The sequence below is a fragment of the Monodon monoceros genome, unplaced genomic scaffold (assembly GCF_005190385.1).
Source record: "Monodon monoceros isolate NGI ecotype Baffin Bay Population unplaced genomic scaffold, NGI_Narwhal_1 Super_Scaffold_10, whole genome shotgun sequence".
Classification (NCBI taxonomy): Eukaryota; Metazoa; Chordata; class Mammalia; order Artiodactyla; family Monodontidae; genus Monodon; species Monodon monoceros.
In genome coordinates, this window is record NW_021703766.1 from 47,052,060 (window position 1) to 47,077,605 (window position 25,546).

The 25,546-nt window shown below is 56.4% G+C and overlaps 1 protein-coding gene across 3 annotated transcripts in view; it reads left to right on the plus strand.

Annotated features, from left to right (window-relative positions):
• POU2F2 (POU class 2 homeobox 2) overlaps window positions 1-25,546 on the plus strand; it is a 76,531-nt gene that overhangs the window by 17,881 nt on the left and 33,104 nt on the right. Inside the window, exon 3 of one of the 3 annotated variants that reach the window (XM_029206589.1) lies at window positions 1,738-1,798. The exons of 1 other annotated variant lie outside the window; for it this stretch is intronic. The gene's annotated coding sequence lies outside the window, so the exon portion shown is untranslated. Of the gene's footprint in view, window positions 1-1,737; window positions 1,799-12,176; window positions 14,433-25,546 lie in introns of those variants that run through there. One more of the 3 variants, XM_029206574.1, reaches the window with a different exon arrangement.

Consider the following 25,546-nt stretch of genomic DNA (forward strand, 5'->3'; position numbering starts at 1 on the left):
TCCTTTCTTCCTATCTATCTGTCTATCTGTCTGTCTGTCTATCATCACTCTCCCCACTGTCTCAGTCCATCTCTTTCTCTTTCTCTTTTCTCTTCCTGGACTCCAGTCCCGTCTCCACCAATTCCTTGTGTCCTTGGCTGGTCCTGGGCCTCAGTTTCCCCATCTGTGCCGGCAGATTTGCCGTGAGATAGAAAAGTAGCCTGCCAAACGTTAAGGTCCACGCCGTCCTGCCCACCCCCCTGAGGTCTCCCGTCTGGGGAGTGCACCCACAGGGACACACAGATGTCAGGCAGCCGTGAACTTCCTGGCTTTGTGAGCCCACCCACAGGGCTCTCCCTCTCTGAGCCACTGCTTCTGATGTCGCCCACCGTCCACTCATCAGGACCCGCCTGGTGGGAAGTGTCTCCCTCTCCTCCAGTCCCTGCTCCGTCTCTGAATACCCACAGCAACGGTGGTCTTTGTGTGGCTTCAAGCAGCTTTTCCAAGAAGACCACGTTCCCAGAGGGCAGGAAACAGGGTTTCAGTAGGAGGCACGAAGGCCTGAGCTTTCTAACCAGCTCCACCCCTCACTGAGCTGTACGGGATTCTGGGGAAGTCTGTCTCCTCATAGCCTCGCTTGCTGCATCTGTAAAGTGGGGATGACACCAGCCGTCACTCTGCCTTCCTGCAGGGCTGCAGGGAGGCTCAGCAAACACTCTTGGGAGAGGGTCTCCCCATTTCCCGTAGACCTCTCCGTCCTCCCCATCTTCTACATAGCATGCAGTGGGACCTTTCTGAAGACAAACTGCATCATCTCCCTCCCCTGCAGCTGCTTGGACCAGGCCCTGCTGGGTGCAGCCCCTGCCATCTCTGCAGCCTCATCTTTCCCATGTCTCTCGCTGAGCCCTGCGTGACCAAAGGCCTGACATTCTCTTTCCTTCCATGCGGCCCCTCCACCTGACTAAAGTGGATTCGTCCGCCAGGCTTGGCTCGGGGGTTGCATCCTCCCTGGGTCTCCCCTGACCTCCCCTGGGATTCCCACTGCATCCTCTGCTTACCCCAGTGTGTGGACCTCAGTTCTTTATTCAGTCGCCCCAGCTTGCCTTCAAGCTCTCGGTAGACAGGGCAGAGACCTTGTCTAATCCATCTCCATACCTCCCACGCTTGGTCCGGAGCCCAGCTCAGATGAGCCTCAGTATTTGCTGATTAACCAAATGAATAAACGAGTGAACAAATATACCAGTTAGAATCGTCATCATGACTTTTGTGTTCATCCCCCCACAGCACGCAGGCACCTAATAATGAAGAACCCTTTCGCACTTCTTTCTCATTTGACCCTCCCTGCAGTCCTTTGAGATACATGGTTTGTCAATTAATTAATCCCTCCATCCATCCATCCATTCACTCAATCATCCATCATGTACTTAATGGGCACCCCACGTTTGCCAGGCCCTCTGTCAAAGGCTAAAGGTGTAAGACACAGTCCCTGCCCTTTAAGGAGCTTCCAGTCTGCTGGGAAAAACAGATGTTCTACAAGAGAAGGCATCAGTTATCCCCATTCATAAGATGGCGACACTGAGGCTTAGAGCCCAGAAATGAAGGTAACCAGTGGCTGTCAGGACCTGAGTTTACATTCACCAACCTGTGGATCCTGATGGTGTGCAGGGTCCCTTGGCCCCAGGAGTGCCTCATTCTGCCCGAGGTGGAGACATTTCACGATTTCCTCAGGATGCTCAATCCCTTCTCCTCTCTCTCCAGGTTCTCTACTGGACCGGGTTGGTGGCTTGAATGTATTAGCTTCGCTGCTTCTGCCCAAGAGGTAAGGGCCACGGTCCCAGAGCTTTGCTTATTGCTGTGCTCCGCCTCCAGTCTCCTCTCGGAAGCCCCTGCTTTCCCATCCTCATCTCCGGCCCCACCCCGGGGATGCTGTCCTTCCTCGTTCTGCCTCTGTCCTCTGCGAGGTTACTCTGACTGATCTGTGTTTTCACCCTCTGTGTGTCCTGCGGCTTTCTGGCCAAATCCGTGGTTCTGGTTGTTGGTGACCGTGGGGATTTCTGCCAATGAGTGGTAGGTAGGCTCAGTAGGAGAGAGATGGGGGTAACTTGGTGGCTCAGATCACAGCTTGGGGTCAGGACCTCCCGTGTCAGAATCTCTTTTCTGTCCCTTCCTAACTGCGAGTGACTTGGGACAGTCAGAGCCTCCATTTCCTCGTCTATAAAAGGGCATAATAACAGAACCCACTCTACTCGCTGTCCCGAGGATGGAAGCCTAGTGAGGCTCTTCAGGTTCCAGCTCGGGAGCCAGACAGCACCAGCTCTGCCTGCTGCCAGCTGTGCGATCCTCAGTTTCCCCATCTGTCGAAGGAGGGTAATGACAGCACCCCTGCACACACACACACACACACACACACACACACAGGATGTGAGGATGAAAGAAGTTACTCCAGGAAAGCATGGAGCCTGGGAATCAGGAGCCTGAAATGCAGCTGGAAGCTCCCCTGAGCAAGTGAGGATTTGTGAGTCCCCTCCTTGGAGCCCGCTGAGACTCTCAGACAGAAGCAGGAGTCCTCTAGCCGCTCAGCTCTGCAGGAGGCAGAGGCTCTGGGCATCTGCTCTGGGGTTGGCTCCACTCAGCTTGGTGAGGCCCTGGCAGTGAGCATCTGGGGAGGGGTAGGGACAGGGCCTCTGGGGTGGGACCCTGCCTCGTGCTGCCCCAACCAGAACGGTTTAACCCACAGGCCTCAGGACCCCAGAGAGGCCTCTGCTTGCCCTTATAGCCTCGTTGCTCTGGGGTGGGGGTGGGGGGTGGGGGCGTGTCACAGCCTTACTTTAAGAAGCAGATGAAAGCTGTAGGCTAGGGTTTGCGATCTGGTGTGGTAGGGACCGCGGTGGACTGGAAAATGCATTGGCAGGGGTGGGGGAGCTGCTCTTCAGCCCCACTGACCGTCCCCAAGCAGAGACGTACCTGCCACTTGCCAGATTTTCCGATTTTTTTAAGAGAAGCCAGAAGTCCAGACTTTAATGTGAAATCTCTCGGTTTTTCAATGTTGGCAACTACCCCCAAATTTCATAAAGCCCCTTGTGGCCCAAACCACATGTTTCAGGCAAACTTTGGCCCATGGATTTCCAGTTTTACAATATTTAGTGTAGACTTTCTCCCAAGAAAACGCATCCCTATGTCTACCCAATTGTGCTCCAACCTCAGGATGTTCACAGACCCCCCGAAGCTCATCCATGGGCCCTATTCTAGCGGGTAAGGAACGTAGGAGTCTGAACTACACGATGTGTGCTTTCTCCAGGGAACCAGAAGTGTAGCTTTCCCAGGAACCATCATATCCGCTGATGCTCTTGACGTTGAAAAGAAGGTCAAGGAGCTTCCAGGCTGCAGAATTCATTTGGGGGCTAGAGGCTGGCCTTTGAGAAATGCCTGAAAGTTGGGCTAAAGTAACAGAGGTGTTTAAAAGGAATTATGTGTCAGAGTTGATGGAGGTTGCAGTCAGGGCTGTGATTTTAGTTCTTTGTGTTCAGATAGATGTTTGTTAAATATCCAAGGTTTCACGGACATACGCACGACAGATTGGGTAACACGTGCCAGAGAGCTGTTATATCCTAATAAGGAAACTGAGGTTTGTTAGGGGCCACCTCTATGCCAGGGCCTGTTCTGGGCACTCCCTCCCACCCTGTGAAGTAGCTGTGAGTCACTGTTGCAGGAGAAGGAAACTGAGCCACAGAGAAGGAAGGCGCAGCTGGCCTAAGGTTACCTAAGGTTACCATGGTAACCTTAATGATAGAGTCAGAATTTGGACTCAGGTCTGTCTGAACTTCAAGCTCTCATTCTTCCATTTCACCAAAATCCACTCCAGGTTTGGAATCTCCTCCGTGTGGCCAATCTTTGTGCTTTGGGGATGATTTTGATTTGTGGGGTGGGGTGGAGAAGGGAACACCTGAAGTCTTATTTGGAGCCAACTCTGATAAATTTAGCAGTGCTAATATTAATCACAGATCATACTGGGGCTACTTGTTGGTGCTTTGATAGAAGCTAGAGACAATTATACAACAGAGATGTTTTGTTGATGGAGTCCGTAAACTAAAACTGGCCTTGAAAGCTGTTGCCAAAACATCTGAGTGCTTCCAGGAAAAGTTCAGCCTCCCAGGGACACATGTTTGAAGGGAGCCACACCCTTTTAGGTATTTAATTTTGTTGCAAAACAATTACAACGAACATTGCCCCCACCCCCATTGTCTTTGCTTTATAACCATACTGGGAAGGTGAGTGGTTCCCCAAAACGTGTCCAGAGGCCCCCTCAATGCCCTGGAGGGAGCTGGAGCATGGAGCCCAGGGTGAGCGAGACCCCCTCCAGCCCTGGAGGTGCTGGTCTGCCTCTGGCGCCCAAGCGGCTCCCCCTCCTTCACTCCCTCTGGCCCTTCCTCTGGCTTTCTTCCCACCCCTGCCAGGGCCTTCTCTCCACTCTTGGTTGGGCTCACCCTTCCACCTCTCTCAGATCTCCATCTAGGGCTCCCCAACCCCCCTGGCCTGGACTGGCCCCCCTACCCTGTCCTTCCGTCTTGCCATTGTCGCGGTATCTGATCGTATATTCTCCGGGTAGTGTTTCCGTGCCCTAAGCTTCATGGCTGAGGCAGGGAGAGACGTCTCTTATTTGTCTAACACGTCGACACCCAGTCCCTGGCACAGTGTAAATGCTCAATTAAGTATTTGCTGAATGGGGACTTCCCTGGCAGTCCAGTGGTTAGAACTCCGAGCTTCCACTGCAGGGGTCACGGGTTCGATCCCAGTCGGGGAGCTAAGATCCCGCATGCCACATGGCATGGCCAAAAAAAAAAAAAAAGTATTTGTTGAGTGAATAAATAAGTGAACACATAGACACATAAACCCACATCTATCCATTTATTCCTTCAGCCACCATTTCCTGGGGGTTCTTTTGTGCTGAGCCTTGTGCCGCTAGATCCCGAGAGAAGGATGTAATTCACCTGCCTGGGGGGTCTCAGGGAGTCTTTGGGAGGAGGGGTGGGAAGGCGTCTCCTGAGGGTTAGGAGAAGCCAAGGAGGAAGTTATGGCTCGGGCTGGGGGGTTCACTCCTGGGGGCCATGGATGCTGGCCTGGTCTGAGTCCCCATGGCCATCTGAGGCAGGAGCAGGGCTGTGTCCCTACCTTGTCTCCCTCCCTTCTGTCCTTTCATCCTTCCACAAAAAGACACAGTGGCCTTCGGTGTGGACCAGGCCCTGGGGTCCCGGAGGTGACTCTGGCATGAGTGCCGGGGCCTGCCTGGAGTGCCCGCACACCCCGAGGGAGCCTGGAATACCTCGGAAGCAGGAGCTTGGCGGTGGGTGAGACCCGGCTTCCATTGCCGGGTCTGGGGAGGTGACTTGCACAGCACCCAGGGCTGTGTAAGAAAGGAGACGTTGAGCTGCAAGGTGGGCACGTCCTCTCTGGAGGGTGCAGGTGTGGCCCTGGGATGCTCCGGGGAGTGCAGGCCTGCGTGACAGCACAGGTGTTCTGCAGACAAGAACCAAGAAGCCAGTAGGTCCCCCTGGGGTCCTGGGGTTTTCTCTGATACCCCAGGCCCATTTAGCCACCTCTCTGTTGTGCCCGGGGTGAGGGCTTTGGCTCCAGGAATAGGATGTGTGCTGTTACAGATGTGGCCTTGGGGTGTGGGGCAGGCTGCAGCTTCGGTGCGGCGTGGGGGCGGCTCCTTGGAGGCTGCTGCTGGGCAGGCCCCGGGGGTTGGTCCACGGGCCACGGCTGTGTGAGGCTGAGGGCCGCGCTGTGCTGCTGTAGCAGGTTGGCCAGGCGCAGGCAGGCGGTGGCGCTCCTCGCTGGGTGTGGAGTTGGGATGGGAGGGGCTGTTTGTCGCTGTGGGGTGCCGGGAAGCTGCTAGAGATCCCTTTGGTTGCCTTTGCTGTCCCTGGCTGGGTGGAGACAGCTGCCACCCACCCAGGACTGGGAGTGGCTGTCAGCCATGGGGTGGGGCATTACAGATGCAGAGGGGGTGAAAGTGGCTGGCAACTCTTACACCTTCTGGGACCGATGAGTCCCTGGCATCCCAGACAGTCCTAGAGCAAACGAAGGCCGAAGTGCCTACCGTCCCGGCTAGCATGGAGCCCCAGGGGCTGTGGGCAGGCACTTGACCCTGATTTCACACAGAGGACACTGGTGAGGGCTTGGTGGCAGCGGACAGGTCACAGAGTCTGACCCTAGATGTTCAGCAGTGAGCGCGCGACCCCCACCCCTGGCATTGTCCAGCTCACATTGCCCGCGGTCTCTGCAGGTCTCTGGTTTCTCTCTTCTCGTCTTCCTCTCCCTGGGGCTCCACCTCCATCGCCCTCTTCTTTTTTCCTTGTCTTGGTCTTCGTCCATGTCTGGCCTCTTCCTCCCATCCTGATTGCCTCCTCTTCCTCTGAGCCTGGATCTGTTTGCAGTCTTGCGTGCAGGGTGTATATGGGTCCGTGTCTAGCTTTCTGTCTCCAGAGAGAGCCATGGGGAGATGTGGACCTGCCGCGGGTGGGGAGAGGGGGCGAGGAAGAGAGAAGGAAAAAAGGCACTTGAAGGAAAAGCAAGAAAGGAGGTGCCCCACCCCCCGACTCCAGGACAGCTTCTGAGGCCCCTGCACAGCCATCGGCCGTCCTCCTCTTGGGGAGCGAGGGGACAGGAGGGCCAGAGGGGTCATCTGAGAAAGGGGGGGTCCAGGAATACGCCAGAGAGGAGTAGAGTGGGAGAGAGAGACTCGGGGAGACCCAGAGTGCGTCCCACGACAGAGAAATGCCTGGAGAGAGGATGCAACGGAGAAAAGCAGGTAAAGAGCCACGGAGACAGCACGAAAGTCAGCCGGGGGGGAGCAGGGTCAGGCTCCGGGAAAGGGAAGCCGAGAGCAGAGCGCGCGCGCGTGCGCGCGTGAGAGCCAGCGTGCTGTTGAGACCCCCGGGCTTGGGGGATGGGGCTATAAGAGAGACGGGGCTGAGGGCAGCCGGGAAGGTGCGCAGCGCTGTGGGCCAGGAGGGGCTGGCTTCGTGCCTGCTCTCTGGGGGCCCCACCCCCTGGCCAGCCTGCCGTGCCTGGCGGAGTGTAAGGAACGGCCGGCCGAGGCCCTTGGTATGCGTGTCCCTGTGTGTGGCAGGGGGAGACGGTGACAGGGAGTCTCCCTCCTGCCCTTGTGATCCTGAGCCCAGTCTGCTCTGTCCCCTCCCTGCTGCTGCCCTGACCCTCCCTGTCCATCCTTCCTGTCCCCTCCTGCGCGGTTCCATCCCTGGGTTTTAGGTTCTGTTTTGCTGTGGCTCACAGGAGCCCAGAGGGCCGTGGGGAGCGCTTGGGCAGCTCTGACTACTGGCCTGGGGGAGGGGGGAAGCCGTGTGTGTGTGTGTGTGTGTGTGTGTGTGTGTGTGTGTGTGTGTGTCTGTGTGTCTGTGTGTGTGAGAGAGAGAGAGAGAGAGAGAGAGAGAAAGCGCTCGAGGTCACTCTGGACTTGGTCTCCCTTCAGCCCCGCTCCAGCTTTGCTGTCTGTCTCTCCTGCATTATCAACTTCCCTCTAGCTGCCTGTCTCTCTGGGTCCCTCTCACCAGCTGTCTCTCACTTTCTCTGTCTCCTCTGCCTGTCCCTCTCTGTCTTTTATCTCTCTATCTCTCAACCTCATCTCGTTCTCTCACTGTCTTTCTGTTCCTCTGTGTATCGCTCCCATTCTCTCTCTCTCTCTCCCTCCCCCCCTCTGTTTTCTAGCTCTCCCTGTCTCTGGCCCCGTCCTCTCTTTATCTGCACCTCTTCTCCTTGCAGCTCCATCCCTGGGTTTTTGGTTCTCCTGTGTTCTGGCGCTCTCTGTTTCTCTCTCTCCGGTCTCTGTTTCTGTGTGTCTCTCCATCGGGTCCTCCCGTTTGCCCTTTCTCTGCTCTTTTTCTCTGCCTTTGCCTCCTGTGTCTGTCTATGTCTCTTCTGGTCTCTTTCATCTTCTGTCTCTCCCTGTCTGTTCTCTCACACTCTCTGTGTGTCTCTCTTGTCCCTTGTCTCTGCGGGTCTCTGGCTGTCCATCCCTGCCTCTGTGTGTGTGTGTGTGTGTGTGTGTGTGTGTGTGTGTGTGTCGCTCCCCCCTCCCTTCCCCCCTTTTTTTTCCGTTTCTAACACCCACACTTACATCCTACCTCAGGAGTAATTGCTTTTGTCTGGGTTGGACTGGACTTGTGGTGGGGGGAGGGTGGGGGGAGTCGGTGGTGCTGGGGGGGTTGGGAGGGACGGAGGTCGCTTGGTGGAGTTGAGGTGGCCTCCTCCAGAGCAGGGGGTGCTGAGGAGCAGAGGTCCGGCCACCCAAGGTGGTTGGGGAAGGGGGCCCTGGGCCCAGCCTGGCAGGGGTCTGGGGCCTCTGGCAGGGAAGGAAGGAAGGCAGACAGGCCCTCACGTTCAGATTTGGAGACGATGTAGTGATAAAACGGGCTAGCCAGCATCGCAGTGGCAGTCTCGGCCTTGAACCCTCCCCCATTCAGATACACCCCCCCAAACCCGAAACCCCATCATATGCACCAAGTCACCATGACACACACGGGGACACAGCCAGAGCCTCCGACCCACTCACAGAAACACACTCGGGTATCGGCACACAGGGACGCCGGAAGTCACACAGATGCATGGGGCGCACACGGGATCTCTGACACTCTCGGAAAGAAAGAGCCTCCAATACACCAGAGACAAGCACACCTACAGCCACCCACCGACACAGGCACAGAATCCATACACATGGACACATGGGGACTTGTGTCATGGTTCCCAGACACTCACAGAACCATCCATGCTCAGATACATGTGGATGGGGGCTCGTGCACACACACAACAGATTTCCTGGGCACTGGGGGTCACTGAGATGCTCCCGGGGACACACCCACACTCCCTCGAGGGACAGGCAGATCTGCCTACACATATTTAGACATCATTTGGGGACATCCAGGTACAGGAGACACTCATGGAAGGACACACACACACACACAGAGCCCCCGAGTCCCCTGGGACACACCCACAGACTCCTGGTCACACAGTAGCTGAGACACTCGGGGACATACAGTCCCAGGGTCCCACGCAGAGCTGAGGGACTCAAAGTCACGGCCACCCAGGCACACCGGGGACACACACACACCCTACACATATGGCAACTCAGACACCACAGCCCTCCCCTGGAATCTCCTGTCCGATGCCTCACAAGCCCTCCCCGCCTCCCCCCGCCCCGACAGTGCAGTCCAGGCCCTGGGGCGAGGCCAACTTGGAGCTGCCCACAGAGACCCAAGGAGGGGGAAGCCAGGGTTCTGGGGGTGGGCAACAGGCTGCCCGGGGGTTGCCCCACTGTTCTTGGCATCCATTCACCCAAGCTTAATCCAGCACCCCCAGGCCTTCCCCCGCCCCCATGGGCTCAGGACAATGTCTCCCCAGCCCCCAGGTACCCCCTGCCCACCTCCCAGAGGTCCATCCGTCTCATACCTTCAAAGGGCCCCATCTCCCTGAGCTGCTTCCAACTGAGGGGGTGCCTGCTTTCTCCCAGGGCGTGTGTCCCTCAGTTTCTCCCAGCCCCTACCTGCCGGCGTGACCCCATCCCCATCTGCTCCCTCCCCACTCTCATACTCACCCCCTCCTGGCTGTTCAACCTCTCAGCCTCCCTAAGCTCTCCTGCTGTAGGGGGTGGTGCTGGGGGGCCCTGGCCCCTCAGAGGCATGGGTAAGGGGTACACGGGGGTTGGGGGGTGGGGCCTGGGTGCGGCTCCGGGAAAGGGAAGCAAGGCAAGCGGGGGAGAGAGAGAGAGAGAGAGAGGCAGAGGCAGGCAGCCAGCCAGCCGGCTTTATATCCCTGCCGTATTGATCTACCATGTCACAGACCCGGTCGATAGCCAGCCCAGAAAGAGAGGGAGAGAAGGGAGGGAAGGTTTGGGGGAGGGCAGTGGGACCCCCTATAGTCCTTGGCCCATCTGGGGCCCTCTTGGCAGGCCACGGGGGCCTGTTCCAGCCGCCCCCCCCCCAAAAGAGGCCCGTTGTATCTTCCTCCTCTTCCTCGTGGCTGTGGCCCTCTCCCTGAGAGCCACCTTGGCAGAAGAATTTAAGTACAGAAGCTGTTCACGTTTCTTTCTCTCTCTAGAGGCTCTTCATCTGTCCCGTGGGCATGGGGAGTGGGGGGCTCACAGCTATTCACTGCCTCAGCTCCCCTTGGCCCTCAGTCGGGGTGGGCAGGTGGGAGGCCCAGAGGCAGTGTCCGATTAGGTCAAGGACGGACGGGAGCACATCTTCCTTCTTTGCTGTGTGACCTTGGGCGTGCCAGAGAACCTCTCTGAACGCCCTCTTCCAAAGCCATCGCTAGCGCTGGAGGGCTCTGTCCACGTTGGTTTTCTGCCCTTTTTGACTTGAAGTTTCACCTCGAAACTGCACCAGGCCAGTGCTAGAGACAGACCACATTTAGAATTTCTTTCTCCTGGTCCGCCCACCCCAGCGGCCTGATAAAGGAGAAGACACAGCCTCTCCCTCTCCTCAGCCTCCTCTGCAGTCTCTGAAGAACATTCTACCCCTGCCCACCCCCCACCCCACCCCACCATCTAGGGCTCCTCTGACTCCCTAGGCAGGAAGGGGAACCGAAGGTGAGGTTCCTCCGGGACAGTGCTGAGAACCCTGGGGCTGTGCCTCCATCCTGGATCCAATCCTGCCTCTGTCTCCTCTCTGGGCCTCAGTTTCCCTCCCACCCCCAAGCTCCAACCCTCCCCAAGCTTCGGTATGGCTCTGGGATCCACAGGGATTGGTACGGAGGGGAGGCAGGGCCAGCCGGAGGGTGAGACCAAGGCCAGAGGGGTGTCTGCTGCCCCTCCCTCAGCCAGGACTGCCTGGGTCCCAGGTGCGTCCCCCCCCCCCCCCCCATCCAACCCCCCAGGGCTCCGGCTCTTTGTCTGTCCAGGTCCTCCTTCCCTGCCAGCCCAGCCTCCGAGAGAGGTTGAGGAATCACCTTAGCCTTGACCCGAGGGGGGAGGGCAGAGGAGGGGCAGGCAGGCCCCAGCCCCGCCTCCTGCCCACGGCCATCCCCACAACGTCTTTCCTCCCTGCTTCCCCCAGTACCAGGCCACCCCCCACCCCCCGTGTGTCAGGCCGCTGCTCCCTTTGTTAGGAAGGGGGAGGGGAAAGAGCTGAGCTGAGGGGACGTGGCCTGACCCTCGACCTCTCCCCTTCCCTCCTCCCATCTGGGTCCCCAGGGGCTCAGAGCCCCCTTGACGGACGGACAGTTCTGACCATCAGCCAAATGGCTCTGGGAGTGTGCGGGGGGCCAGGTAGGGGGGAGGGGAGGAAGGCCTAGCCAGGGCCCTGAGCCCACCAGAGGGGGGTGTCATTTCATGGGTGGGCGAAGGCCCTTAGGATGAGGGGCGGGGAAGATAGGCACCCATATCTTGGGGGGAGCCTGATTGGATGGGGGCGGGGGGTGGGTGTGTGGAAGCAAAGTGGGGCTCAGCCCCGGAGCCAGCAGCTCTGGACGCCCTATGGGTTGGGGCCCGGCCTCGGTAGAGGCCTCCACCCTACCCCCACCCGGCCTGCGGCGTTGGGAGTGCAGCGAGTTTTTTAAAAAATTAAAAGAAAAAAAAAAAAATAACAGGAGCAGGAGAAGCTGGGGGAAAAAATATATAAGAAAAAATATAATAAGAACTAAGCGGTGGCTGCAGGAGAGAGAAAGGGCAGGAGGCAAGGAGGGGGGCGCAGGGGGGAGGGCGGCTCGGGCCCTGGTCGCTGCGGAGGCCCGGCCGCCGGTCTCTGCGCTGAGCCCTCCGCGTCCCCCCTGCCGGCCCCCTCCAGCCCCGATCGATCCAGTTTCTTGGCAATAAAGCATTTTTATTGTCAGCTGCCCTGAATGCCAAATGTGAGCCTGGTCCTGCGCCCCCCCCAACCCACGTCTTCACCACCCCTCCCCCAGCCCTCCTCCACCCCGTCTCCTGCCGGCACCCCCCACCACACCGCAGAATCAGCCTCGTCCATCACCACGACCCCCTCCTCTTCCGCCTGGTCCACGTCAGCCGCAGTCCTGTACATCCTCGATAATCCACCAAGCCCCCTCCCTAGCTAGGCCGCTGGGCACCCTTCCCTAACCCCAAACCCGCAGGCGAGCAGAGAGGTGGTCTCTGGATGAGTGGTGTGGGGGGCGCAGGGGTGGACAGGAGGGTGTCAGGGTGGGCAGGCAGGGAGGTGACGGCCACAGGTTGAGGGAGGCGTGGGCGGAAGTCAGGGGAGCAGAAGGCAGGGGACAAGAACGGGTGGGGGACCCCCGGGGCGCCCCGTCGAGGTCCTCCAGGGTCTGCCCTACCCCTTGCACACGGAACTTGGGCCCCTGCCTCGGTGAGGCAGCTGGGGGCAGGGGAAAGAGATAGGCTGGGGTTGGACACTGCTCCCACATACCCGCCTCAGCCCTTTCAGGTCTGGGGACCGCGCCACACACCCCGCAGGAGTGCGGGTGTGAGGGCCAGGTGAGAGGGTGTCGGGGAAACATTTACAGAAGGTCCTGGCGGCCCCACCCCGCCAGTTCTTCCTCCTCCCACTTTCTGTTCTTTTTCTCTTTGTCTCTCTTTCCACTTTACCCGTCTCTGTTTCTCTTTCTTTGCATCTTTCTGTCTCTGTCTCTCCCTGTGTGACTCTCCTGTATTGCTGCCTCTCCCTCCAGGGATTTAAGCATCTCCACATCCCTCTCTGTTCTACCTGCACAGTCCTGGTCATTCCTCCCCTGCACCCCTCTTTCTCTGCCTGGCTGCATGCTTTTCCCTCGAACTTTCTTGTCCTGCCTGTCCCCCCACGTGCCCCTCTCACTGCAGTCTCTCTTGGGTTACCTCCCCTCCCACAGCTGGGGAAATAAACAGAGGCCCAGGTCCTGGGAGAGGCAGCAGAAGGCACAGAGAACGGAGCTCAGCGACTCTTCTCTCTTTCTCTTGGGGGTGCCAGTGTCGGGAGGAGGGCGGCCGGGTCTACACCTGCAGAGATGCAGCTGGAGAACTGGGGCTGGGTCCTGTCTGTCTGCCACAGACTTGCTGTGTGGCTCTGCTCCAGTCACGTGCCTGCTCTGAACGTTGGTTTACCCCTGAAAAGTGCGCTGCTCAGAGGGCATTTCTGGCCCCTCCTGCGGAAAACCTGTGCCTTGAAGGCCCGGAGTTCTCTGGCGAGGGAGTGGGGGACAGGATCCCTCTGCCGGGGAGCATGGCCACCCCTCCACCCGGGTGCCCCTGCCAAGGCATCTCAAGGCTGCAAGCCTGCCCTCTCCCCTTCTCCTGGCAGCTGGGGAAGGTGAAGCCGGAGAGAGCCTAGGGTGCCAAGCTTTTCCCTCTCTGTTTGGGTAGGGGAGTGGCCCCACCAGAGTGGTGCTTTAGGGAACGGTGCAGGGCATGGACTCAAGACCCCAGGGCCACCTCCACTGTCAGCTCTGGAAGGCTGGGGCTGCTTCACTTGTCCCCAGCTCAGTGTCTGCCACATGGATGGTGTTCAGGAGATATGTGTGAAACCAGTGGGGAAGTGAGGAAGGACCCGGGCAATATACAGGTTGGAGAGGAGACAGAGAGAGAGAGAGGGAGATGGCCGGGAGATGGGGCAGAGCGGGTGACGGGGGAAAGAGCAGAGGGGTTCAGAGCCCTGTGGGTTGGATCCATGGGAAGTTGGGGGACACTGCAGAGGAGGAGGATTCTGAGATGACCCCAGGTCTCCTTGCCAAGCCGCCACCCTTCCCCGAGGACTCAGCGACCCACCCGTCAACGAATCCCTGCCTTCGCGCTGCACCCGCATCCCCCCACCCCTCGGGTCTCACAGCGACCCCTTTGCCAAGGGGGGTAAAGAGCTCGGTGTTGGATCCCTCTGGCACATAGGAAGGGGCAGTTTGTTTAAAAGGTGACGTATGTACACAGGTGCCTACTCACATGTCACATGCTTGCTTATGCCTAAAACAGTTCTCACTTTTCACCTTTATGAGCTATTTGGTATTATCTTCAGATTATAGTTTTCCAACTAACAGAAGAGAGAAGGGTTCCTGTGGGCTGTGTAGGGAAGACCGGGCCCCGCTGAGCTGGAGCCCGCCTGGGCCCTGGGACGGAGACGAGGTTAGCCGGTGACTGAGGTGTAAGGGATTCTGGCCAAGGCCTAGGAAACCTGGAAGGAAGTAAGGGTTCTGGTAGAGTAGAGGGGGGAAGGAGATCAGGAGACCCCTCCACAGCTTCCCTCTTCCCTCCTCAACAGCCAGGTGCAGACGTGGGAGTCCCTTTCTGTCTGGTTCCAGACGCCCCTCCTTTGAGAGGTCCTTTCTGGTGACCCTCTCTCCACCGGCTTCTCATCATCTCCCTGATGTGCCCCGAACCTTTGCTCACGCTGTTCCCGCACATGGAAGATTAACAAGGTAGCAGCTGCTCACGGACCGCTCACTGCATGCGAAGCACTCGACCTTTGGGCTCTTGCCGAATCCCCCGGCCAGCCTGAGTGGTAGGCATGATCATTATTTCCACTTTGCAGATGGGGACACTGAGGCTTGGGGAAGGGAAGTGGCTCACCCAAGATCGCCAGCCAGTGACTGGCAGAGCCAGGACTGCCATTCAGCCCCTCTTCGTTGGTCCAACCCACAAATGGCTGTCAAGAACCGAGAGAACTTCCCTGGTGGTCCAGTGGTTAGGACTCCGCACTTCCACTGCGGGGGCATGGGTTCGATCCCTGGTTGGGGAACTAAGATCTCGCATGCCACTAGGCATGGAAAAAAACAAAACTGCAAGGGGTCAAGTTTTGTTGGAGGTGCATGGGAAACGTGACTGCCTCGCTGTGAGGGGTTCAAATCCCAGCTCTGCCACGGACTTGCTGTGACACTGTGGGAAGGTGGTTCTCCTCTCTGAACTTTGATTTCCTCCTCTGGGTCAGTGCCACCATCTCATAGGAGACAGTGAACAAGGAGATGTAAAATGTCTGGCAGATAAAGTTACTTGAAAAATGGCCATGCCCTCCTCTCTCGTTCTTCTCTGATTCTGGCCCATCCTTGAGGTTCCAGCTGTTGCGAGCTTTTATATTTGAAGAGCATTTTCCCCAAAGCACCGTCAATATTCATCGTCTCTTGGGATCCTCACCACCTCACTACCTGTAAGGAAGGCATTATTGTCATTTTTTCTTTAATATTTATTTATTTACTTATTTGGTTGCACTGGGTGTTAGTTGCAGCAGGTGGGCTCCTTAGTTGTGGCACATGGGCTCCTTAGTTGTGGCATGCGAACTCTTAGTTGCGGCATGCATGTGGGATCTAGGTCCCTGACCAGGGATCGAACCCAGGCCCCCCCGCACTGGGAGCGCGGAGTCTTATCCACTGCGCCACCAGGGAAGTCCTGAGGCATTATTGTCTTGATTTGACAGAAGTGGAAACTGAGGCTCAGAAGACTCAAGTCCTCTGCCTCGGGTCCTTGTCCCCATAAACAATTCATTTGTCTGAGCACTTGCTGTGTGCTGGCCCCTGTATTGGGCACTGGAGATAAAGAAGTGAACAAAACTGGCACAGCTGATGTCCACGGAGCTGACAAACTAAGAGGAGATGCAGATCTTTAAGTGTAAATATCGATTAAATGCAAAATGAGAAATTGCGATCAGGTCCCCTAAACGAGAGACAAGAATAGGGAGCCAACACAGAGATGGAAAGACATTTAAGCTGAGCCTTGAAAGATGAGTAGGATTTAACCAGGCAGGGAGCATTCGAGGCAGAGGGACCGGCACATGCAAAGGGCCTAGGGTAGGAAAGAACTTGGTTTGAGGAGGTGGCGAGGCTCAGAGCAGGGTAGGTGAAGGGGAGAGTGGGGGTGGGGGGGAGAGAGGAGACCTGTCAGCAGAGGCCAGATCACACAGGACTCTGTAGGCTGGATTAAGGGGTTTGTTTTTGTTTTTTGTTTTTTTGGCCGCTGTGCAGCTTGCGGGATCCTAGTTCCCTGACCAGGGATTGAACCCGAGCCCTCGGCAGTGAAAGCGCGGAGTCCTAACCACTGGACCGCCAGGGAGTTCCCGGACTAAGGGGTTTGGGTTTTATTCCCCAAAGCAGGGAGGCCCCTGAAAAGTCTGAAGCAAGGGAGCGACACGGCCTGATTGTTTCAGAAGGACCCTCTCTGGGTGTGGGGAGCAGACGAGACGGTCAGGGTCAGGTGTGGAAGCACAGAGACCTGCAGGGAGGAGGCCACCGATGTCACTGGGGCCAGAGATGGTGGTGGCCTGGGGGGTGGAGGAATCGGGGAGAACCTTTGGAATTGTGCCAATATCAAGGCTCAGAGAAGTGAGGTTGCCAATCCAAGGTCATGCAGCTGGTCAGGCAGAGCGAGGGTCTGACCCTGTACACACCTGGGATTTCCCCTCACCAGACAGGTGCTGCTTTGCCTCTGGGGAAACCTCTGGGAGGCAGAGCCCTGGGTTCTATCTATTTGGTGTTCTCCACACAAACCTCAAAGTGCCTGGTGTTTTTGGCACTGAGAAGAAGTCCATTGTCAGAAAGAGGTCATGCGTGAAGGTAAGGGAGAGGCCTTTCCTGGAGAGGCTCCACGAAGGAGGTGAGCAGGGAATGAGCAGGTCTGAAGGTATGTGAGCTTGGAGAAGCGACCAGGGCCCCGGGGACACCGTTCAGCGTGCAGCCCAGACTTGCTGTGACTCAGGGTGGGCCAGCAATGTGAAAGCTTTCAGGGAACGGCTCACGTTGGCAGGAGGCCGTCATGGGTCAGGGATGGGAGGCACATGGATGTCTCAGGCGGCAAGCCCAGGTCCAAGTCCCGTGTTTCCTGCTGAGCCAAAGGGAAGAGGCCCACAGGGGTCTGGGGTTGAAGTGGAGTCCACTTGCCTGGATGCTAATCCTGGTTCCATCTGTGGGGTCCCAGGCAAATGATTCAACCTTGCAGAGCATCAGTTCTTTCATCTGTAAAATGGGCATGGTGACAATCGTTCTCTTGTCGAGTGTGGAAGACATTCAATGAAAAGATGCATGCAGAGTGTTTCTAACCGTAGTTCAGGGTTTCTCTTTTAACTGTCTAAAGCAGAACTAGATTCCCTGTCCCTGAGCTCTTCCAGGAGCTTGTCGCCATCTCAGTAAATGTTTATCACACCAAAAACCTACCCTTCTCCCGAGAGCCCTCACTCTCTTTCAAGTGTCCAGAGCTCAGAGTTTGCTTCCATGATGGCAGGGACTATGTCTCATATGGTCTGAGTCAACCTGATTCCGTCAAGTTAAACTCCTCCGAATAAATGTTTGGGGAACAGGGCCCTCTGGGGATGTTGCCCAGAGACTGCACAATTCCGGAAGAGGCACAGAGAGGTTGAGTGGCTTGCTTGAGGTCACATAGCAAGGACTCGGCAGGCTCCACAGAGGCTGAGAGAGGCCAGGCCACTTCTCATTTGTGAGCCTCCCAGTGTGCTCAGAATGAAAGAAGGCCAAAATGGAGTTACAGGCTGTGCTCTAAGCAACGACAACAAAATGCCGCACTGACTGATACTTACAAGGTCGTTGCAGGATTCATTAAAACAAAATTCAGAGCGTCCTACAGGTGATATGGTCTGGCAGTGGCACCCAGCTGTAAAATCAAAAATGCACATCTCATTTAATGAGGCCCTTCATGAATATAATTCCTGGGCCACATTGACACCCCTGCCCACCCACTCCCATGCCTCACTGAGCCCTGCGGCTGGGACCTAACCACCTGTTGTGTGACTTCAAAGTTGACACCTTTCCCATCACCCTCAGTTGCTTTTGCAGAGATGCAGGCGGCCCAGGACCGCTCATATTTTCAAGGGGATGCATACGGTCAGCGTAACACAGGCAGTGTGCCTGGTGGTAAGGAGAGCTGGGCTCTGGAATTGACCTGCTGGCTCTGACCCACCTCGGGGTGCTCCTCTGAAAAGCTGGGGGATAATAACAGCACCTGCTTAATTGGATCGTTGGGAAGATGCCAAGACATGATGCACGGAGCACGTGGCTGCACAGAGCGGGTGCCGGCTAGCTGCTCTTATAACCTATGATAATTGTGGGACCATCAAGGAGCCGGGGAGCGGGGAAGGAGGAGTGCATAGAGGTTTGAGAATCCTCAAGGGCGTGGCCAAGGCTGATTTGCCTGGTGTCCCCATGTCTTGGCACAGGGTCTGGCACAGCGGGCCATCTGTGCAGGTGTAGGATTGAATCGTCTTGAAGAGGCTTTGGCCAGGCTGAGCAGGGGGTGGGAACACCGGGGAGGATAGGGGAGCTCAGCGGAGGGCCTGGCCTTTGATTTCTTCTCCACCTGCTTGTGAGGCCAGGTGGGCGCTCCCGTGATCTTTCTTTTGCATGGTGCCCCTTAACTTCTCCTTTAGCAAACGGATCCTCCTAGGTGTCGGGTACAGGGGACACAGCGGTGCACACGTCAGGCACGAATCAGTGTGACTATTGTCACAGTTCTAATCTGAATGTCGAGTGGTGGCTTCACATGAACACATTATTAAAAATAAATAAAATAAATAAGCAAATAAATAATGGAAGAGGGCTCTTCCCAGGCCGGTGATGGGAGTGTGACGGGAACCAGGGATTATGATTAATGCAATTTTGTGCACCTGCGGCCCTTTTAAAAAGGAGGATAAAACCGAACAGGACAGACACGCTCTCTGTCCTCCCAGCATGAACATTCAAGTGGGGGAAGATGGATGATAAACAAGCACGTTAACACATGGAAGCTCGAATGTTAGTGACAGGTGCTGGAAGAAAATTCTACCTGGTAAAGGATGAAGAGCGATGAGGAGGGGAAAGACCGTGTGAGGTGGGATGATCAAAAGACTCGTGTGTGGAGAGGACGTGTCAGCGGGCGTCTGGAATAAGTGAGGGCACGCGCCACGGGCATATCTGGGGAAAGATGGCACCAGGCCAGCGGCAAGAGCAAAGGTCCTGAGTCACATCAGAGCTTGGGCTGCAGGAACAGAAAGCCAGTCTGGAGGAAGTGAGGGAGCGGTGGGGAGTGTTGGGAGGTGACATATTAGAGGCGGGCAGTGGCCGATTAGGGTAAGGCGCCTTGAAGCTGTCTCATTTGGCTGGTCTCCCTGAGGCTTCCCAGGCTTTGGCCGTTAGTACCCTGGACAGCGGCCCCGGCCCCCTCAGAGCTCTCGCAACCGGGGCGCACCCTCACATCGGCTTCTGGGCGTGAATTGGGGGTGGGGAGCACATGATACTGCAACACGTGCGAATTGGCCTCTGCCTGCAGGAAGCACAGTTGTAAAGGAAAGAGTCATAAAGGTACATTTTAATCAGTCTTTACCAAGTGAACATCTGTGTGAGCCAGAGCCCAGGAGCCCCCCACCCCTGTGACCCTTTTCAAACCTTCCCTATCCCTCCCTCCCTGCTGGAGGTAACCTCTGTCCTCACTTTGGGGGATAATCATTCCTTTTCTTTGTAGTTAGCTACCTGTAACTCACTTAATATATTCTAATTTTAAATAAAAACTGAATACAGGGAACTTCCCTGGTGGCGCAGTGGTGAAGAATCCGCCTGCCAATGCAGGGGACGCGGGTTCGATCCCTGGTCCGGGAAGATCCCATATGCCGCGGAGCAACTAAGCCCGTGCGCCACAACTACTGAGCCTGTGTTCTAGAGCCCGCCAGCCACAACTACTGAAGCTCACGCACTCTAGGGCCTGCGTGCTGCAACTACTGAAGCCTGCGTGCCTAAAGCCCATGCTCTGCAACAAGACAAGCCACTGCAATGAGAAGCCCGCGCACCGCAACGAAGAGTAGCCCCCGCTCTCCGCAACTAGAGAAAGCCTGTGTGCAGCACCGAAGACCCAACGCAGACAAAAAAAACAAACAAAAAAACCTGAATACAATCTCATTCTGAAAACCAAAAGCATAACAGAAAATGTTAAAATCCCATTTGAGTCCCTTCTGCTTTCCCAGTCCTGGTCCCCTCACCAAAGGTAGCTGTCATTAATTAGTTACCCCCCGGACCTTTTCCTCTGCATTTGTCAATACCTGTGCACCCATAGAAAATACATAGTGGTTTTGGTATGTGTTTTACATAAGTGATATTAAGTTGTATAAATCATTCTACAATTTGCCTTTTCATTCAGCAGTGTCTTGGAGAACTTTCCATGTCCTTTATCCATAGATCAGTTCCATTATCTTTCATGATCCCATCCCATTCCTGAGTATGACTATGCTACGGTTTATTTAGCCACTGTCCTATTGGTGGCATCTGATTTTCTCTACCTCAAACCTTGATGTGATAAACACTTTGTGAACTTTTTGAACTCCTTGTGCATGGTGGTCAGTATTATATTTAAGATTAATGACAATAAGGTCCTACAGTATAGCACAGGGAACTATTTTTTTAAAAAAGATTAATGAAGTTCCTATCAGCCCATGTTACTGCCCCCATTTCACAGATGAGGAGCATGAGGCTCAGAGAGGTGAAGTCACTTGCCCAGGGTCACACAGCAAGTGAATGGATGAACCAGTTTCCAAACTCTCAGATGTTTGACTCCCAGATCAGTGCTTATATACACCCATACAGATATCACTGTCTGCGGGGGCAGATGTCCTCATTCAACTGGGCCTATATGCAGACCAGTGCTGGGCTCCACTCCAGAAAAATGAATCAAACCCCACCTTGCCCTCCAGCCCTGCCCTGTGGGGGCAGCCTCACTGGGAAGGAATTTCAATGCAGTATGATTAGTGCTAAGCCCAGGATGCTTCCTGAGCTGTGGGAAGACTGAGGCCATTACTGTTAATTGGGCCTCCGGTGGAGCCAGAAAAGGCTTCCAGAGAGGGGAGATTTGAGCAGAGGCAGTAGCAGTGAGTACCGTAGAGGTGGCAAACACAGGAAGCATGGAGGATGGGCACGTAGGGGAACCCAAGTTGTTGAACAGAGGAAGAAGGTGAGCTCTGGGGGCAATATGCCTGTGGAGGTCGGCAGAGGCCCACATCCGCTTGAGCCTGGAAAGCCAGCCTTGGATTTCATTCTGTGGGCTGTGGGAGCCTGGAAGGATCTATTCATTCAACAAATAGGATTTGGAAATTCCCTGGTGGTCCAGTGGTTAGGGCTTTGCGCTTCCACTGCAGGGGGCCTGGGTTCAATCCCTGGCCAGGGAACTGAGATCCTGCAAGCTGTGAAGCCAAAAGTAAATCAATAAATACACATTTTTAAAAAACACACAAATAGGATTCAAGCACCTAGTCTGTGCCAGGCATTATTTCAGAAGGGAATACCACAGGAAACAAGACAAGAAAGGACTGCTTTCAGAGGGCTTACAGTTCAGAGCGGGACACAGACAGTAAAGCAAGTCGACAGTAGCCGAGTTCCAGAGAGAGCGACGAAGAAAGTAAAACTGGCTGTTGGCGTGGAGAGTGGCTCAGGGAGGGCCTCTCAGAGGACGCAGCCTTTGAACTAAGTCCTGAAGGATCAGAGGAAAGGGACGAGATAGGGAACAGTGTTCTAGGGCAGGAGCCAGCAAGGTCAAGGGCCCCAGGATGGGGGCAGACTTGGCCTTCTCCAGTGTGGCTGGCGCGCAGTGCTCTGGTAGGGAGAGGTGACGTCCTGCAGGGGCCTGGAGGCCGTGGTGAGGGGGCTGGGCTTTCCTGGAGGCTGCAGGGAAGTTACCGGAGGGCTTCTGGACCACGGCGAGGGCTCTTGAATTTCAGCCTTTGGACAGCTCCTTGCGCTGGGAGGACAGCAGTGGCTGTGAGCCTGCAGAGGCGGTGCTGGGCGAGTGGGAGATCTGGGCTGGAGTCGAGGGTGCAGCCTGGGGGTGGGTGGCTGCTCGTGCGCCGAGGGGCAGAGCCTCATCAGGGAAGTCCCAGGGCCAGCCACCTTCTTCTTTGGCTTCTTCAGATGCCCTGGTGGGTTTGTGGTGATGAGGCCAAAGACCCTGTTCTCCGACAGCCTGCAGTCTGAGACGCGTGCAGGCCAAGGTGGGGAGCACAGGCTTTGGGGTCAGGGAGACTCTGGGTCTGCCTCCGTCTAGCTGTGTGGCCGTGGCCTTTAGTGGATCTAGTAGTCCGTCCTGTGTTCTTGTTTCTTTCAAGCCCCAGAATGTTAGCGCTGGAAGAAGTCTTCAAGTGCTCCTCCAAGCCCACCTCGCACTTTTAGATACGGAAACTGAGACCCAGAGAGTGCAGAGGGCTGGCCCTAGGTCACCAAATGGCCTGTTTCTGTGTGGGGACCTGGTTGGTCTTCTCACTTTTACCTTCTTTGAGCCGTACCGTGATGCTTCTTGATTTCTTCTCGCTTGAGGTGAATTCCTGGGATCGCTGGTGGGTCTGGGAAACTGGTGGTGGGCAGGAGATGCATGAGGAATGTTTCTGTCAATGTGAATTTATTCAGATCTGCTAGCTTCCTGGTCCACAGACCTTGCTGATCTCCGCCCCGCCCCCACCCCGGCACTGACCTAAGTATCTTCCCTTACTCTGCTCCGTGTTCCTGCTGTCCAACAGTGATGGCCTGAGCGCCCACCAAGACACCCTGCTCAGCTGCCCACCTGCAGATTCAGTGAAGTTCTCTAGGCTCTCACTTGGATTTGTGCTCTCATCTGTGCCCTCACGGCCCCATTCTCTCTTGTTTTCGGGACCACTGTCCCAGCCTCCCCTCTGGCCCTCCTGCCTCCAACTTCTTCCCACCAGCCTGGTCTCACACCAGTTCCCAGTGGATCTCCCTTACACAGACTGTCTGCTGAAAATCCTTCCACCTACAACATCAAATCCAGCCTCAAGTCGGATGTATGGCACCCTTCCTGGATCTTTCTCATCCAAGCTTGAGCCCTCCCAATCTTTCTGTGGCAGGAAAGGCCCTTCTATGTCTTGGGCTTCACCCTTGACTAGAGTTTTTCGGATGTTTACTGAGCCAGTGATGGAATCTCAGAAAACTTTCATCAACTCCAGTCTTCCCCTCGGACTGTAAGCTCCTTGAGGGCAGGTGTGTGTCAGATCCAGTTCATCTCTAGGTCCTCAGCCCCCAGCCCACGGCTTGGCAATAAGGGACACGTAGGAAATGTTTGAATTGAAAGAAATAGGGAAGGGTTGGCCCACCTTCAGCCAGGAGCTGGTGGATCAGGGGTCCAGCACATTGCTGAATACGAAGAACAGGCTGAAGGGCTGTGGGGGTTGGGCTGTGGGCAGATTCCGGCGTTCCCGAGTGAGCAGGGAGTGGCTGCCAGCTGACCACTGGAGGATGCGGTGCACGCAAAGCTCTAAGCAGACCCGTGGCAGAGTGGAGAACGAGCGAGCTGTGGGGAGGACAGGGCGGGGTTTGAATCCTGACTGCACCACTCACGTGGGGCAAGTGACTTCAACTCTTTGAGCTCTAATTTTTTTTTTTTTTTTCCGGTACGCGGGCCTCTCCCTGTCGTGGCCTCTCCCACTGCGGAGCACAGGCTCCGGACGCGCAGGCTCGGCGGCCATGGCTCACGGGCCCAGCCGCTCCGCGGCATGTGGGATCCTCCCGGACCGGGGCACGAACCCGTGTCCCCCGCATCGGCAGGCGGACCCTCAACCACTGCGCCACCAGGGAAGCCCTGAGCTCTAATTTGTCAGTGGAAGGGGAATAATAACAGACCGTACTTCCTCGGGTCGTCGTGAGGGTTAGATCTAATGTATCTAATGTAGTGGCCCAACTAGCACAGAATAGATGGCTATGCTGCTGCTCTTGATGTTGACGGTGACGATGGAGAAGAAGAAACATTTTAAGTCCCTGGATGCTGGGTGCTCCTAAGCAGAACATCGGGTGGTTATAGCTTGGTCTTGACTTAGGGCCACTGGAGAAGCAGTTCTGAGGGCAGGGCTGAGGACGAAGCAGGGGTGTAAACAGGAAATGAAGGCTCGAGCCCAGAAATCAGGAAGAGGCGGACAGGCAGTGCCAGGGCAGGCCAGGCCGGGTTTGATTCCATAGTATCAGAGGCCTGTTGGAGGGGGTTGCATGGCCCTGCTGTAGGACCAACCAGATATATTTTCATCTGTGTGTCTGTCTGCCACCCCTCATCCTGCTTTCCTATGTGTTTGGGTCCCTAAGCCTTTCCCCGACCCCCCTACTCCCTAGAGGCTGCCCTCACCTGAGCTCTGCTGAAGGCCGAATGCTGAGATGCAAAGGGAGGTTGATGTCGATGAATTTTAGGTTCAAGTTCATCTTCTGGCCCAGCTGGCGACCCACAGGCAACCCAGTCTCCTTCCCTCCTGCCAGGCTGGGGTCGGAGGGGCCTCTCTGAGCTCCCACATGTTGCAGCCCTGCGGCTGAGGCAGCACTTTGGGGAAACGCTGCTTGTGTCCCCACGCTGAGTGAGGATGCGGCCGGGGGCTGAGTGGAGAGGCCGCCAGACACCGCCGGATGCAGAAAGAGGCTGGGGAACCAAGCCACAGAGAGGGTCTCCAGGGGCGGCCGAGAGGAAGAGGCCATGGCTGGGGGCCCTGAGGGGTGAAGAATCCAGCTCTGCTGTCCCCGGTGGGCTGGCTGCTCCCCCCCCAACTCCCCGCCGGGCCCCCAGGGGACCTCGCTCTAATAATGTATTTGATCGACTCGCTGGCCGCGTACAAGCGATTATTGTCTTGTCGGGAGTCAAACGTATCGATCCGGTGAGAAATATGAGCGGAGCAATGGGGCCCGTGTGTCAGTTACCAGCCCCGCTGGCCCTGGGGAGCCCCCTACGTCTCCTTTAATTACCGCCCAGCCCTGAGCCCAGCCTGGCCTCCCCTATGCCACCTCCCTCCCAGGCTCCCTGCACCCCTAGTGGCCCCCGCTACTCCCCAGCTCCCAGGCCCTACCTGCCTTGCTCAGCATGGCCTGAGGCTTCTTCTCCAGCTGAGGGGCCACCATCTCTCCTGCCCAGGCCTCCCCGTTCCTGGCTGCCAGGCCCTACCCACCCAGTGTGGCCCAGACTCTGCCCCTCTGTCCTCTCTTGGGCAGGTGGAAGTCTCAGGCCCATCCTTCTTCAAGATGCCCTGACTCCAGCTCAGGGACTCAGTTCTGGTCTGCCACAGGCGATAATAGTGGAGCCAGCATGGGAGGCAAGAGGGGTGGGGTGATTTCACCCCACGGGGAAGCGTGTAAGGCTTTCGCCAGCTCTGCCACTCAGCTGCAGACCTGGGAGGGCAGCACCGGAAATGGGTGGTGCTTCTCTCCCTGCTTTGGGTTATGTCCCAAAGCTCGCTCCTGACATGGATGATGTTGACTATGTCTAGGGTGGAGCATGGGGGTGTTTTGGTGGGGTTTTGCTCCACCCACACCCCGCTATAATGTCCTTATTACCCTCATTTCCAAGTCCCCCAAAACATAAATCCTAAATCAAAACTGAGCTTACTGGGCAATGCAACTTCAAGACAAGGCCCCCAGTACCACTGCCACCAGACTGCTTCCAAGGAGACCCTCCGGCATAAAAACCCTGCATCTGAGAGAGAGAGAGAGAGTGGGAAAGAGGTGGACCAGGAGGCAGGAGGTCTGAGTTGCAGCCCGGCTGATGCTGTATGGTCTCTGGATCTCCTCAGTGAAATGGCCTTTACAGTATGGAATCTTGTGGAGTGTAGCTAGAGGGGGAACTGCCCCCTCTGTGTGCAGATGTGAGGACCGCAGTCATTCCCCCCCCCCCCCCCCCCCCCCC